Raw genomic sequence first — 11958 nt, forward strand, 5'->3', positions numbered from 1 at the left:
GAGAGGCCACTGTCCCACCCAACACCCCACTTGAGGACCTTGTGGAGGATACCCTAAATCCCAAGGCATGCGTGGGGGTAACCCAGCTGGACTCCTCCTGAACCACCCAAGATTCCCAAGGTAAGCCATGTGACTGTGACCCTGTCCCCTAACAATGGCCATGACCCCAGAGCAACCCATTAGAAACCCCAGTCATGCAGCCCATGCACACCAGAAAAGGCCTATTGCATTGTGGGACATGTAGTCTGACCACAATTTCCATCTAGCCCCATACAGCCAGACCTGTCCAGTGAGAGTCAATCCTACAGCCAGTCAGGGAATGGTAGCCTGCATGCATGTAGCAACCTTCCTTGTGCAAGATACATGTCATTAATCAACGTCCACTTTACATCACAGGTGGTGCTGAAGAACCCAGCACTGATAGCGAGGCCCTACAAATAGATGACAATCCTGAGGACACCGAGGGAGACGTCCATCCTTCCCCTCAACCAGGACCATCAGGGCAAGCTGAAGCACCAGCAGTAGTACCACCACCAGCCCCTGTGGACAGTGCGACCTCAGCAACAACAGGCGCGCCCCAACCGCAGCGTGTGACACCCATGCCAGTGGCACTGACATCAACAGCTGCAGCAAGGAAACAAACCCGGCGCACTGCCACTGTGAGAACACAGTCCAGCGGACTGGTGAGGGAGTCGCACGACACAATACCACGCGCTGGCAGGGGGTGAATGTGCGGGTACCTGGCCTCTCAATTGAGCGCCGTATGCTCCGCATACACCAAAAGCAGGCCCGTCATCTTGCAGCCATTCACCTACAGCTGCACAAGACCACTAGGAATGTGGGGCAGCTCTCAGACAGAATGGAGAGGAAGACCGCTGCAGTGGAGGAAAACACCCAGGCCATGTTGACCCAGCGGGACGTCAACCGGCGCCGCCACCACCAGCTGCTGACCCGCCTGTCTGCGTACACGCGGTCGAACCACATCATAGGGAATGCCACATCCCAACTCTCACGACGCTCGTTGGCCATGCAAGTACAAATGGTCCAATGCTGCCAGGATGTCGCTAGGGCACTGGAGCAAGTTACCACTGCAGTGCAGGGTCTGCAGGCAACTGGTCATGGCCAGGCAGGTGGGGGGGATGAGGCAAGTGAGGGAAATTTAAGCCACAGCAGCCAATCGGTGCCACTTGTGATAGTACCCCGCCGCAGCACCAGGCCCACTGCTGCCTCACGGGCAAATGCTGAGGAAGATGTGGTGACTGGGAGCGTCCGCCTGGAGGCGCCATTGACTATTTATTTTGTACCATGAAGGGCCATGCTGCTGAGACAAGCATGCCCTCCTCACATTCATGGGGACGTATGACTCAATATAGCTCTCATGTGACTGTGAGAAACAATGGCACTTTATTGTGAAAAAAACCCAATAATATATATTCAGTACCAGTTAATCTGACTCATGTCATTATTTCAATTGGCATGCATGAGTGAAGTGTTGGATGAGGGGAGTGGGTGCACTAGAAAAAGTTAATAGTGATTTGGTTGCGGCGCCTGTGTCCTTCTGCAGGATTCTCCCCACGTGCATGACACACATGTGCAGGAGGGCGTTTGTCCCCTTCCGACTCACTGCCAGAGATCTCTACAGATATCCTGCGCTTGGTAGCAATGTTGTGGAGTATTGCACACATGGCCACGATGCGGCAGCAGACCTCAGGCTCGTATTTAAGGGCCCACCAGTCTTGTGAAGGATGCGGAATCGGCTCTTCAAAAGCCCAAATGTCCTCTCAATGCAATTTCTTGTGCGGTTGTCTGCAGCATTGTAACGCCGTTGCTGTGGTGTTGCAGGGTTGAGGTATGGGGTGAGGAGGAATACACGGAGACCGTAGGTGCTGTTACCTGAATGAAAGGAGCAGAGGGTGAGTGCCTGTTATGCGCAGCTACATGGTCACAGTGTACTATTTGGTGGCATGTGTACTTACCTAGTAGGTGTCCTTCGCCAAAGTCTCCCCTGACCAGTCGTGTGTGCATGCCGCTGTGCCGGAATATGAAGGAGTCATGTGTGCTCCCCGGGTACTGTGCCACTATGTCCGTGATGATTGTCTTAGCGTTGCACACCATCTGGATATTCAGGGAGTGGTAGGACTTGCGTTTCCGGTACATGTATTCTGTCTGTGCAGGTGGGCAGATGTGGATGTGGGTACAGTCAATGCATCCTATTACATGTGGGAATTGCGCAATGTTGTAGAAATGAAGCTTGGTTTGATTCAAGTCCTGTTGGGTGGTCGGGAATGTGATGTAATGGTGTAGCCGGGTCAGCATTGCCCTTCAGGAAACTCCTTAGGCAAGGGGACATGGTGCTCTGGGAGATCCCCTCTGCAACAGCGACTATCCCCTGGAAGCTTCCGGAGGCCAGGAGGTGCAGGCTGCACAAGACCTGGACATGGGTGGGCACGGCATTGGTCCTCCTTGTTGGGTGCTGCATTAGGGGGTCTAGGTCCCGGATCAGCTTAGTGATCATTGCCCCATTCAGGCGGTACTTGGAGTAGATTTGCTCCGCAGTTTGGCCCAGAAGGGTGATCCGCTGGCGGAATATTCGCTCCTGGATCCTGCGTCTGTTCCTTGCTGCAGCCTGGAGCCTTCGCCGCCTGACCACCATGTAGAGTCCTGGCATTGTGAGAGTCCTCATGCTCCTACTGTGTCTCCTTAAGTGTGTTTGATCAGGCCTGCACCTGTGGCTAGTTACATTTTATTCATTTATTTTTTTCTTCATGGTTACCACCTGGTTTGGGTTCTCCTTAAATTGCGTGTCGCAAATAGCGATTTTCTGATTTTTCGCTATTTGCGAGTTTTCATGAATTGCATTAGCGATTATTTATCGAGTTCGCAATATATTTCGCAGAATCCATGGATTCTCGCTAAATCCGAATCGCTATAGGGGTTCCTCCTAGATTCTGCGAATTATTTTGCGATTTCGCAATTTTTATTTAGCGATTTCGCAATTTTTAACTTTTTCTAATCATTAATTGCTTTTCATTTAATTGCGATCGCAATAGCTAATTCGCAGCTATTGCGATCGCAATTTTGGTTGATGAGTCTGGCTGTAAGTCCATAGATTCTGCACTATTGTGGGCAGTGGCTGTCATCACTGATTTGGAAACTACAGGGAATTTTGTAGACATACATTGTATCTGATAATTGTGCCTTTCTGCAGTAGAATCACCATGCACAATAGATGACTAAGAGTTGATGTAAGGGCAAAATCGTACCCAGACCATTCACTTATCATGACATGAATTAATATCCATACTCAACAGGTAATGTTAGATCTTATCACTCAGTTCAGAGTAATTTAGTGGTTGCAATGGCTAGTTACCTATAATCCACACAAACACTGGATAACTTGGTTGCTTACCTTCTTGTTAGTTTATTGTCAATGTGCTTGTTTGCACAGTTGAGGTTGGTCCATGGCAATGAACAGTCCCTTGTAAAAGCTTAGGCTCCACCTTGGATAGCACCCAGCTCAAACCGACCATACCCTAGGAATACCATGCCTTGGGGACCATATTTGAAACACGCATAGAGAAAATCATAACCCCTCTCGAAGAGATTATGACTTCAGCATAGATCTTGTTCCAGAGCATAAGCTACCCTTTGACAGATTTGTATTCTCCCAGATAAAGCATGCAAACAATTTACAACATTGTCAATTCTAGATGAATACACTGGGAAAGGGTTTGTCACTTGCAGCCCCCCATGTTTCTTCCTCCTTGTTCTTTGTATCAAACAAAGGGGTGATATTTGACCTGTAGTGACTACCATGCACTCAACAGATTAACAGTACTAAACAGCTCTCTTTTGTCGCTAATTCAGGTACTGTTGGATCATGTGAAAGACTCCAAGATCTATCCTGTGAAGGAATCTAGTCAGAATTCAACTGGGTGACCAATGGAAGACCGCATTCCTACCAAATATGATTTGTACAAATATCAGGTCTTGACTTTCGAAATCTGCAATGCCCCAGCAGCCTTGCAATACATCATAAAATAAGTATTACAAGATTACATAGACTTGTATTACATTGTCAGTATAGGCAATATCCTAATTTACTCTTGCTCTGTATGTACAGGGAATCCTACAAGAAACCCTCAAGAAAGATTTGAATGTGAAGATGGGAAAAAGGGTTTTCACTTCACCTAAGCTGAATTTCTGGGATATATATTGTCTGCAGAAGGAATCAAATTAGATCTATGAAAAGTGAAAGCAATTCTGAATTGGCCATTCCCCAGTTTCCCCAGATTTGCAACTTTTATAGGAGATTTATACCAGCACTTCAGCACCCTACTTAACGTCAGTAAGCACCGCATAAATGCTACAATAAAACATAATTCTGGGTTCTCTGTTGCTGTGACGCTGAGTACTAGTCTGCTCCACAAAAGTGGTAGCTTTGTGTGGTTCAGGCTACCCAGGAAGGATTTCAGATATTAAAAGGCATGATTGGTACATTTATATCTTGACATCTAGATCCAACTCTGCCTTTCGTGACTGAGGAGGACACTTTTCAGGTCTCTATCAGTGGCATGCTATCCCAGCAAGACCATATCACAGGGTGGTTACATCCAGTGGAATACTTCTCTCAGAACTGTTGCCTGATTGTTGACAGAGAGTTGTTAGCTGTCAAGACCATTTTGAAGAATGCTTTTTTTTACTTGCCAGGAGCTAAGCACACTACCACAATATATACTGATCACTGAAATTTGCAGTACCTCAACTTAGCAACATCCTTGCTGCCTACACAGCTTTTTTGTGATTTTGACCCAATTACATACTATCCAGGTAAGGAAAACAGTAAGGTGGATGTTTTCTCTTACATTGGTGGACCAGATGAACTAGAAAATAAAGGTATGTCCCCTAAAATACTCCTTGCATGCTTTTCTGAGGTCTAACTGACTTCTTCCATCCATGAGATTTAGCAAGATGATGTGGCCTCTGTAAATGGCAATTTACTGATTTGTTAACCAATAAGATATTTGTTGAAACTTTTCAGTTGAACTACAGTTAGAAATTGGGGATTCTGGTTGGCAGAGGTATGCACCCTGTCCAAGAAGGAACAAAAATCCTAGTCAGGGTAGGTCACAACACAACTTAATTTATCCTGTGCTCACCCTCTGGTAGCTTGGCACAGAGTAGCCAGGCTAAAATTAAGAGGCATTGTGTAAAGTATTTGTGCAACACTTTACACAACAACACAGAGAAAACACCACATAAATACTGCAAATCAGGTAAGAAAAATAGATTATGATGTCATAACTAAAACAAGACCAAAATGACAAATACAATGTGTAGAGGAGATATGATTATTTAAAAGAATACATATCAAAATAGCACTTATAAGCAATAAGTGCTTAAATGGGGTATCTGGTCATGCTAGACTGGGGCAATGTCAAAGGTTTAGGCTGATTCAGGGTGCGTTGTCATCAGTGAGGATGTCTGGTGCAGCCAAGGCGATAAGCCTTTGTGTGGCCAGTCAGTGAACAAGATGCAACAATTTTCTCCATGCAACTGCTGTGATGTGTTGGTTTGGAGTGTGAGTGCTGGTTCCGGATCATTTCCACTGGGTTTTAATAAAAACTTAGAAATTTTGCAATGTCCCTGTAACCATGGTTGTAAGCAATCTTTGTTGCATTTTTTGTTCTTTTGTGGTTATTATGCTAGATATACAAAACTTTATCTAATTCCATATTTTAAAGAACATGCCATGATGGATTTTAATCTAGCATTTAAGGAAATATTACTTTTGAATTGTGACTAAATAATTTTTAGAATACGTTGCTTTCTCCTATCTGCTACACGTTCCCGTACAACTATGAATATGCCTTGAAACTGAATTATTTGCATATTAGAGTGGTTCGCACCTGTGTTAGAATATTTCTTTGCACCTTGCACTTTACAGCTGTCTGTAAGCATATCGGCAATATTTTGCATACAGTCGATCACTGTATATACTGTTTATATTTTATATATAGCCCATCAAATGTATACCATTGTCTACAATTATTGAGTGCTAGCCCAGTTATAAAGTGATGTATGTGTAACGCTGTGATCGACGGTCCCTATTAAATTTATTTGCCAGTAGCCATCTCACAAATTAACTGTATATTTTTAAACTGTTTTATACTGTTTTTAATCATTTATTATGTGGATTGTGTGATAACATTGTACTTTTATGGATGTTTTTATATATCCGAATAAAGATCCTTTGACTTGACTTGACATAACACTCAAAGAACTCCATAGCTAAAGCCACGAATACACATTTGGATAGTGATGAGGGTAGTTAATTTAGATATAGGCGTTTATTACGGCCAAGTGGGATGCCACTTGCACTCACTTAGAGAATCATTTTGGAGGGTTTTTCGAGCTTATACGAATGACATTATGTCAATTTACTGCGATTAGGACTACATATACCAGATAGCTAGTGGAATACATGTCACACGCATTACTCACGCTTCTGACGCAAAACTATCACCGTCTAATAGGACGCTTACTGCGGCTGAGTTTAACTCTTACCCGGACGTCCGTGTTGGAGGTGCACCATTCACACAATCACAGATTTTTGAATCCGATCACCAATCCACTAGCCCCATGGTAATCTTTTATTACTTGCAGCAGAGACATGGACACAAATCACTCCTTTTGGGATGTTGTCATCTAACTTGTAGGGACGTGTAAAACCTACCTCTTAATTTAAGCATGTCCAATGGAAGAATTGTACATTTTTGGCATCTTTTCATCTATAACTAAACCAGCCTAGATTTCTGTAGCTAATGAACACTGATTCATTACTAGGTGGAAATTCCGACTTTAATACTCTTTAATATGTTTCAAAAATAATTTTAATACCTCTGCATACATTGTCTATCACAGCATGCACAATCAAGCCCATCTGTATGTCAATGAACAATCAAAAGGGAGTAGTCCAGGAATAAATTGCTTAAAAAAATTTGAATTAAACAAAAATTCCAATATTTTCTCTGCAGCCAAGCAACAGACCCCCATCAGCCACAAAACTAAGATGTGGGACAGGATAGTCAATTAGGTGAATGCTGTAGCACCTGTCCTGCACACATAGGAGGATATCAAGTAGAGGTGGTCTGACATCAAAAAGAGGGTAAACTAATTGTCTTCCAAAGAACATCGGGCTGCACAGTGTACTAGTGGTGGCCCTCCTGTACCTCCTGTGTACTTTACTTCCTTAGAGGAGAAGGTGCATGCTGTTATTCCGCCGAAGAGCTTGTTTGGAATACCAGAAGGAACCCACATACCTGCAAATGAAGATCAAAAGGCTCAAAACTATTTCCATGTAAACACGTCTTCCAAACTCACATCAAGACCTTGTGCTCAAAAACACCTTCCACCAGTGTCAGCTATCTAGCCAGTACATTTTTACTCACTGTCAGGAAAGCAGAGTTCCAGCTAGGCCGGCTGGGCTGGTGGGAAAAGTATGTGTAGGACAGAGCCTCATGGGAGATTTAGTTATAGCAAACACTCCTCCTCCCTCCAATCACAGACAGCCTACCAGGAACTCTGCTTTCCTGACAGTGAGTGGAATTGTACTGGCAAGATGACGGACACTGGGGACTGGTGTTTGGAGCACAGGCCTTGATGGGAGTTGTGGTCAACTCAGACATCAGGCCCCAGTGATAGCCATCTTGCCAGTACATTTCCACTCACTGTCAGTAAAGTATAGTTTCAGGTGGGCTGTTTGGGCTGAGCGGAAAGAGTGTGTGTAGGACACAGCCTGATGGGAGAAGTAGTTATAGCTAACACTCCTTCTCCCACCAATCCGAAGCAGCCTAACTGAAACTCTGCTTACCTGACGGTGAGTGGAAATGTACTGGCAAGATGGCTGACATTGGGACTGGTGTTTGGGGCACAAGACCTTGATGGGAGTTGGGGTAGCATCAGACAACAGGCCCCAGTGACAGCCATCTTGCCAGTAGTTTTCCACTCACTGTCTGTAAAGTATAGTTTCAGTGGTGCTGTTCGGGTTGGGTGGGAGGAGGAGTATTTGCAATGCCTCAATCTCCCATCAGGCCATATCTACACTCACCTTCCCACCCAGCCTGACGAGGCCACCAGGAGGAGTGGTGTCCTGACAATGAGAGGTAGTATACTTGCAAGATGGCTGGCACTGATGACTGGCTTGAGTACTACTCCCATCAAAGTCTTGTGCTCCAAAGACCAATTCCCAGTGTCAGCCATCTTGCCAGTACCTTTCCACTCACTGTCAGGAGGGCTGTTTGGGCTGGGTGGGAAGAGTGTGTGTACGACAGAACCTGATGGGAGTTGTAGTAATAGCAACCACTCCTCCTGCCACCCAGCCCAACCAGCTAATCTGGGCCTATGGGTACCTGACAGTGAGTGGACGTATACTAGCAAGATGGCTGACACAGGTGCATAGCGTTTGGAGCACAAAGCCTTGATATGAGTTGTGGTCAAGTCAGTCACCAGGCACCAAGGTCAGCCATCTTGCTAGCATATTTCCACTCCCTGTCAGGAAAAAAGAGTTTTAGGTGGGCTGGTTTGGCTGAGTGGGAGGAGGAGTTTGTTAAGTTTTGCAAATAGTTCATCAGCACTCAAACCCCACTTACAAAAATCATTAACTATAAGGTAAAAAAAAATAGAGATCTCATCTAACTATGGAGTCAAAAATCAAAATCCATGAGCTGCATATGCAAAAAGCTAAGCAGTCACGCATTTTCATCCTTAGGGGATTTCAATCGAGGTTCATGATTTGAGAACAATATGCACATCCCTCACACCATGATTACGTAATTACTGAGAAAGAAACAGATTGTGCGTGTACAGACAGCCACACCTCTGTGACTAATGATACAGGGACTAAGTCCAGGACACAGGCCAAACAAACTTAAACTTTAGTAGCTAAACAGTACATATGTAATTGACATTCCTCATATATGGAGCATACTAATCCAACAGTGTCATCTACAGAGTGTCAGGTACAAGTTAATGTCAGTGGACATGTTATAAGAAATAAACAGAACATGGCCATTTCTGTATATAGGTGGAGCTGATTACCAATACACATCTTTGCAAAGTTGCATTGTACATTCCAAATATAGGCGAACATCATGGATAAAGGAGGCCAATCAATCATCCTAAATAGATCTTTTTGTCTTGTCATTTACTTAATGAGTACCGTTTGAGGTGCTTTGGACATTCACATATTTGACGGTGTCATTTCTGTACCCATAGTGCGAGCTGGAACACTGCCTTACCCACTGATGACAGCCAGGCCCAGACTCCAGCTGAGAACGAGCTCACTGGCGTTAAAGACTCTCACTTATCCTTGGATGAGGAGGAGCAACCAGGACCATCAGGTTTGGGTAGTCAGAGAGCACCAGCAGCTGCAGCAGGATCCACTGCGACAACTCCTGTCTCAGCTACTAACACCTAGCTGACCCCTACCCAGACAGACACAGCAGCCACCGCTAATGACAATGGTACAGCAACACAGAGCACTCTGGAGTTGACTGATGAGAACACCACAGTCAATGAGGAAGGAGGCTCAGGGTTGACTGTGCCACCACAAACTGTGCATGTCCGTGGGGGTTGGAGTGGTGGGAGGGGTTGTGTGGATCCACGCCATCGAGCAGCTGCTGCTGACAATGACCACTCAAACCTCTCCTGGGTACTCAATGCATATGAGGGGTACCAGGGAGAGATGGGCAAGGTTATCCAGTTCCTCAGAAACATCGAACAGCTGCAGATCTCACAAAACCAAAGGATGGGCCGGTTCGATGAACAAATGGACGATGTCACTGGGGTGCTGCGGGATATCGATACCAGCCTCCGCCAGATTGATCATCACCTAAGTATCCCACCCTGTGTGCCTACTACATCTGTAGCATAAACATCTGCTCAAGCCACAGGGAGTGACGTTGAGTCAGGCCTCCTCCCCAGTACCCCAGGAGCCTGCAGCTGTGGGTCCCCCACCGACAAATGGATGGGAAGGGGAGTCTGAGGAAACATCTGTGAGATTTATTTTTTGTTGACTGTCCCAAATAACTGTTCCACATCTGATGGAGGGTCAAAGTTGGACTTTGGACTTGAATAACTGTTGCTATGCTCTATTGGATTTCATCATTACAAATAATGGGGTAACCCAAAAATCACCCGACCTGGGTACAATGCGGGAAGGAAAGAGTATTGGTCTGTGACTTCTTGTGAAACAATATAAATTCAAAACTATCTAGTGTGTGTTGCATACATATTCAACACTAGTATTTAATACCATGTGGGAAGACACTATGCTCCAAGAAAATATTTAACAACATACAATGAATGTAAAACAGGAGCGCCAGAATAGATATATTCAAATAAGGTCTGTTTCTTCTATATATTTAGAATCCAAATTACAATGAAGTATTTGATATAAGGTTGCAAATGGAAAGAAGCTGGATTGGATGTGCTCGTGATAGGTCAGTGCAAGTAAAGACAACTGGTTAGAGCAATACACAATTCAAAAATTCTCAAGAACAAACTGGCAAATAAGACCAGTACAAGTTAGAAACATTTATACAATACTTTTTATACACAATTTTTATGCAACAATGTAACGTCAGAAAATGGGCTGGGGGAAGCTCTACAGGCCTCCTGTGTTTACATGGCAAACTGGTAAAATATATCCAATGTGGACAAAAATCTGATTCATCTTTCTAACACTATGCAGAAATGACACAAGACTGTGAGCCATATACCTTTCACCCTAGCTATGCCTACTGCCTTAGTGTGTCCATGATAAGAGTAAGACATGTGACCTGACAAACAACTACTGCTACTGGACATATGAGTCAAAATAAATATGATCTGTGTGATATGTCCCTTTCAACGTCTACACCAGCTTGATGTATAACAATGAAGATGTGTGACCTGTAACACTTGACCTACTGGTTCCCAAGTTGATGAAACTGGACGGCAGAATGGATACCATGTCTCAAACCAATTGTGTGACTCCTATTACCATTATGAGGTCTAGACTCGTTTGCATTAGATAAGACAGGAATGTTGTGACACAAGGTCGTCAGTAGTGAAAGACAATACATCAGTGGGTACATAGTTATGTTGAAGACATTGTGGATGAGGTAGTTGAATTTGCTGCACACAATGTCGCTGACATCATCATGTTCAAGGGTGCACAGGTTTGCTTACATTCTAACAAGTTGTATTTATGGAAAAGTATTAAGTATTTTGCCCACAAGTCTAATTGATGTAGTTGTGTAATCCTGGAAGACTTCTGATGTAACCTTTGTGTTAACTCCAAATGGATGACTCAGTGATTCATTTTAATTCGTGTTCACAGCATCAAAAGCATCCAGCAAAGGAGACGTCACCACCAATGTTGGGGGAGCAGCAAGCCAAAGTGGTTCCTGTGCTGACACTGCGCTATAGTGAACCAGTGACACGGAGGGTGAGAGGAGCCTCACTGAGGGTACGAGCGAAGTAACATCTGTCAGAGCGATATATAGCCACAGCAAGGACTCTCATGTGTGCAGTTCCAGGGATGACCCTGGAACTGTATCCACTCTATCAGAGTCCACCACCAACCCTACCATCTCTACCTCTCAGCTGCTGCCCAGCCCCATGTCTGTGGCGCCCCCAAAAAGGGGAGGTGTCTTTTATGTGCCAGGCACCTCACCCTCTGCCACTGTCTCCCTGCTGCCCTGAGTACGGAGGCCATTGACCTCCTGAGGCAGATTTCTGTGGGGCAGATAGCAGTGGTGAATGTCTTCCAGTTGCATACCAATCACCTTACCCAAATGGTATCTTTCCTGCAGGGCATTCACTCAGACATGTCTGCACTGCAGAGATCCAATCGGTCTCTAGCCTCCACACTGATGGCAAAGTTGTCCCAAATTCAGCTGTCCCACCCCTGTC

The 11958-nt window shown here is 44.9% G+C and overlaps 1 long non-coding RNA gene across 1 annotated transcript in view; it reads left to right on the plus strand.

Annotated features, from left to right (window-relative positions):
- Positions 1-11477, plus strand: part of LOC144819527 (uncharacterized) — a 91856-nt gene extending 80379 nt beyond the window's left edge. The window contains exon 3 of the long non-coding RNA XR_013607425.1: positions 11384-11477. This is a non-coding gene — a long non-coding RNA (uncharacterized LOC144819527). The remainder of the gene's footprint in view (positions 1-11383) is intronic.
- The last annotated feature ends 481 nt before the right edge of the window (positions 11478-11958 follow it).

The sequence above is a fragment of the Lissotriton helveticus genome, chromosome 2_1, assembly GCF_964261635.1.
Source record: "Lissotriton helveticus chromosome 2_1, aLisHel1.1, whole genome shotgun sequence".
NCBI lineage: Eukaryota > Metazoa > Chordata > Amphibia > Caudata > Salamandridae > Lissotriton > Lissotriton helveticus.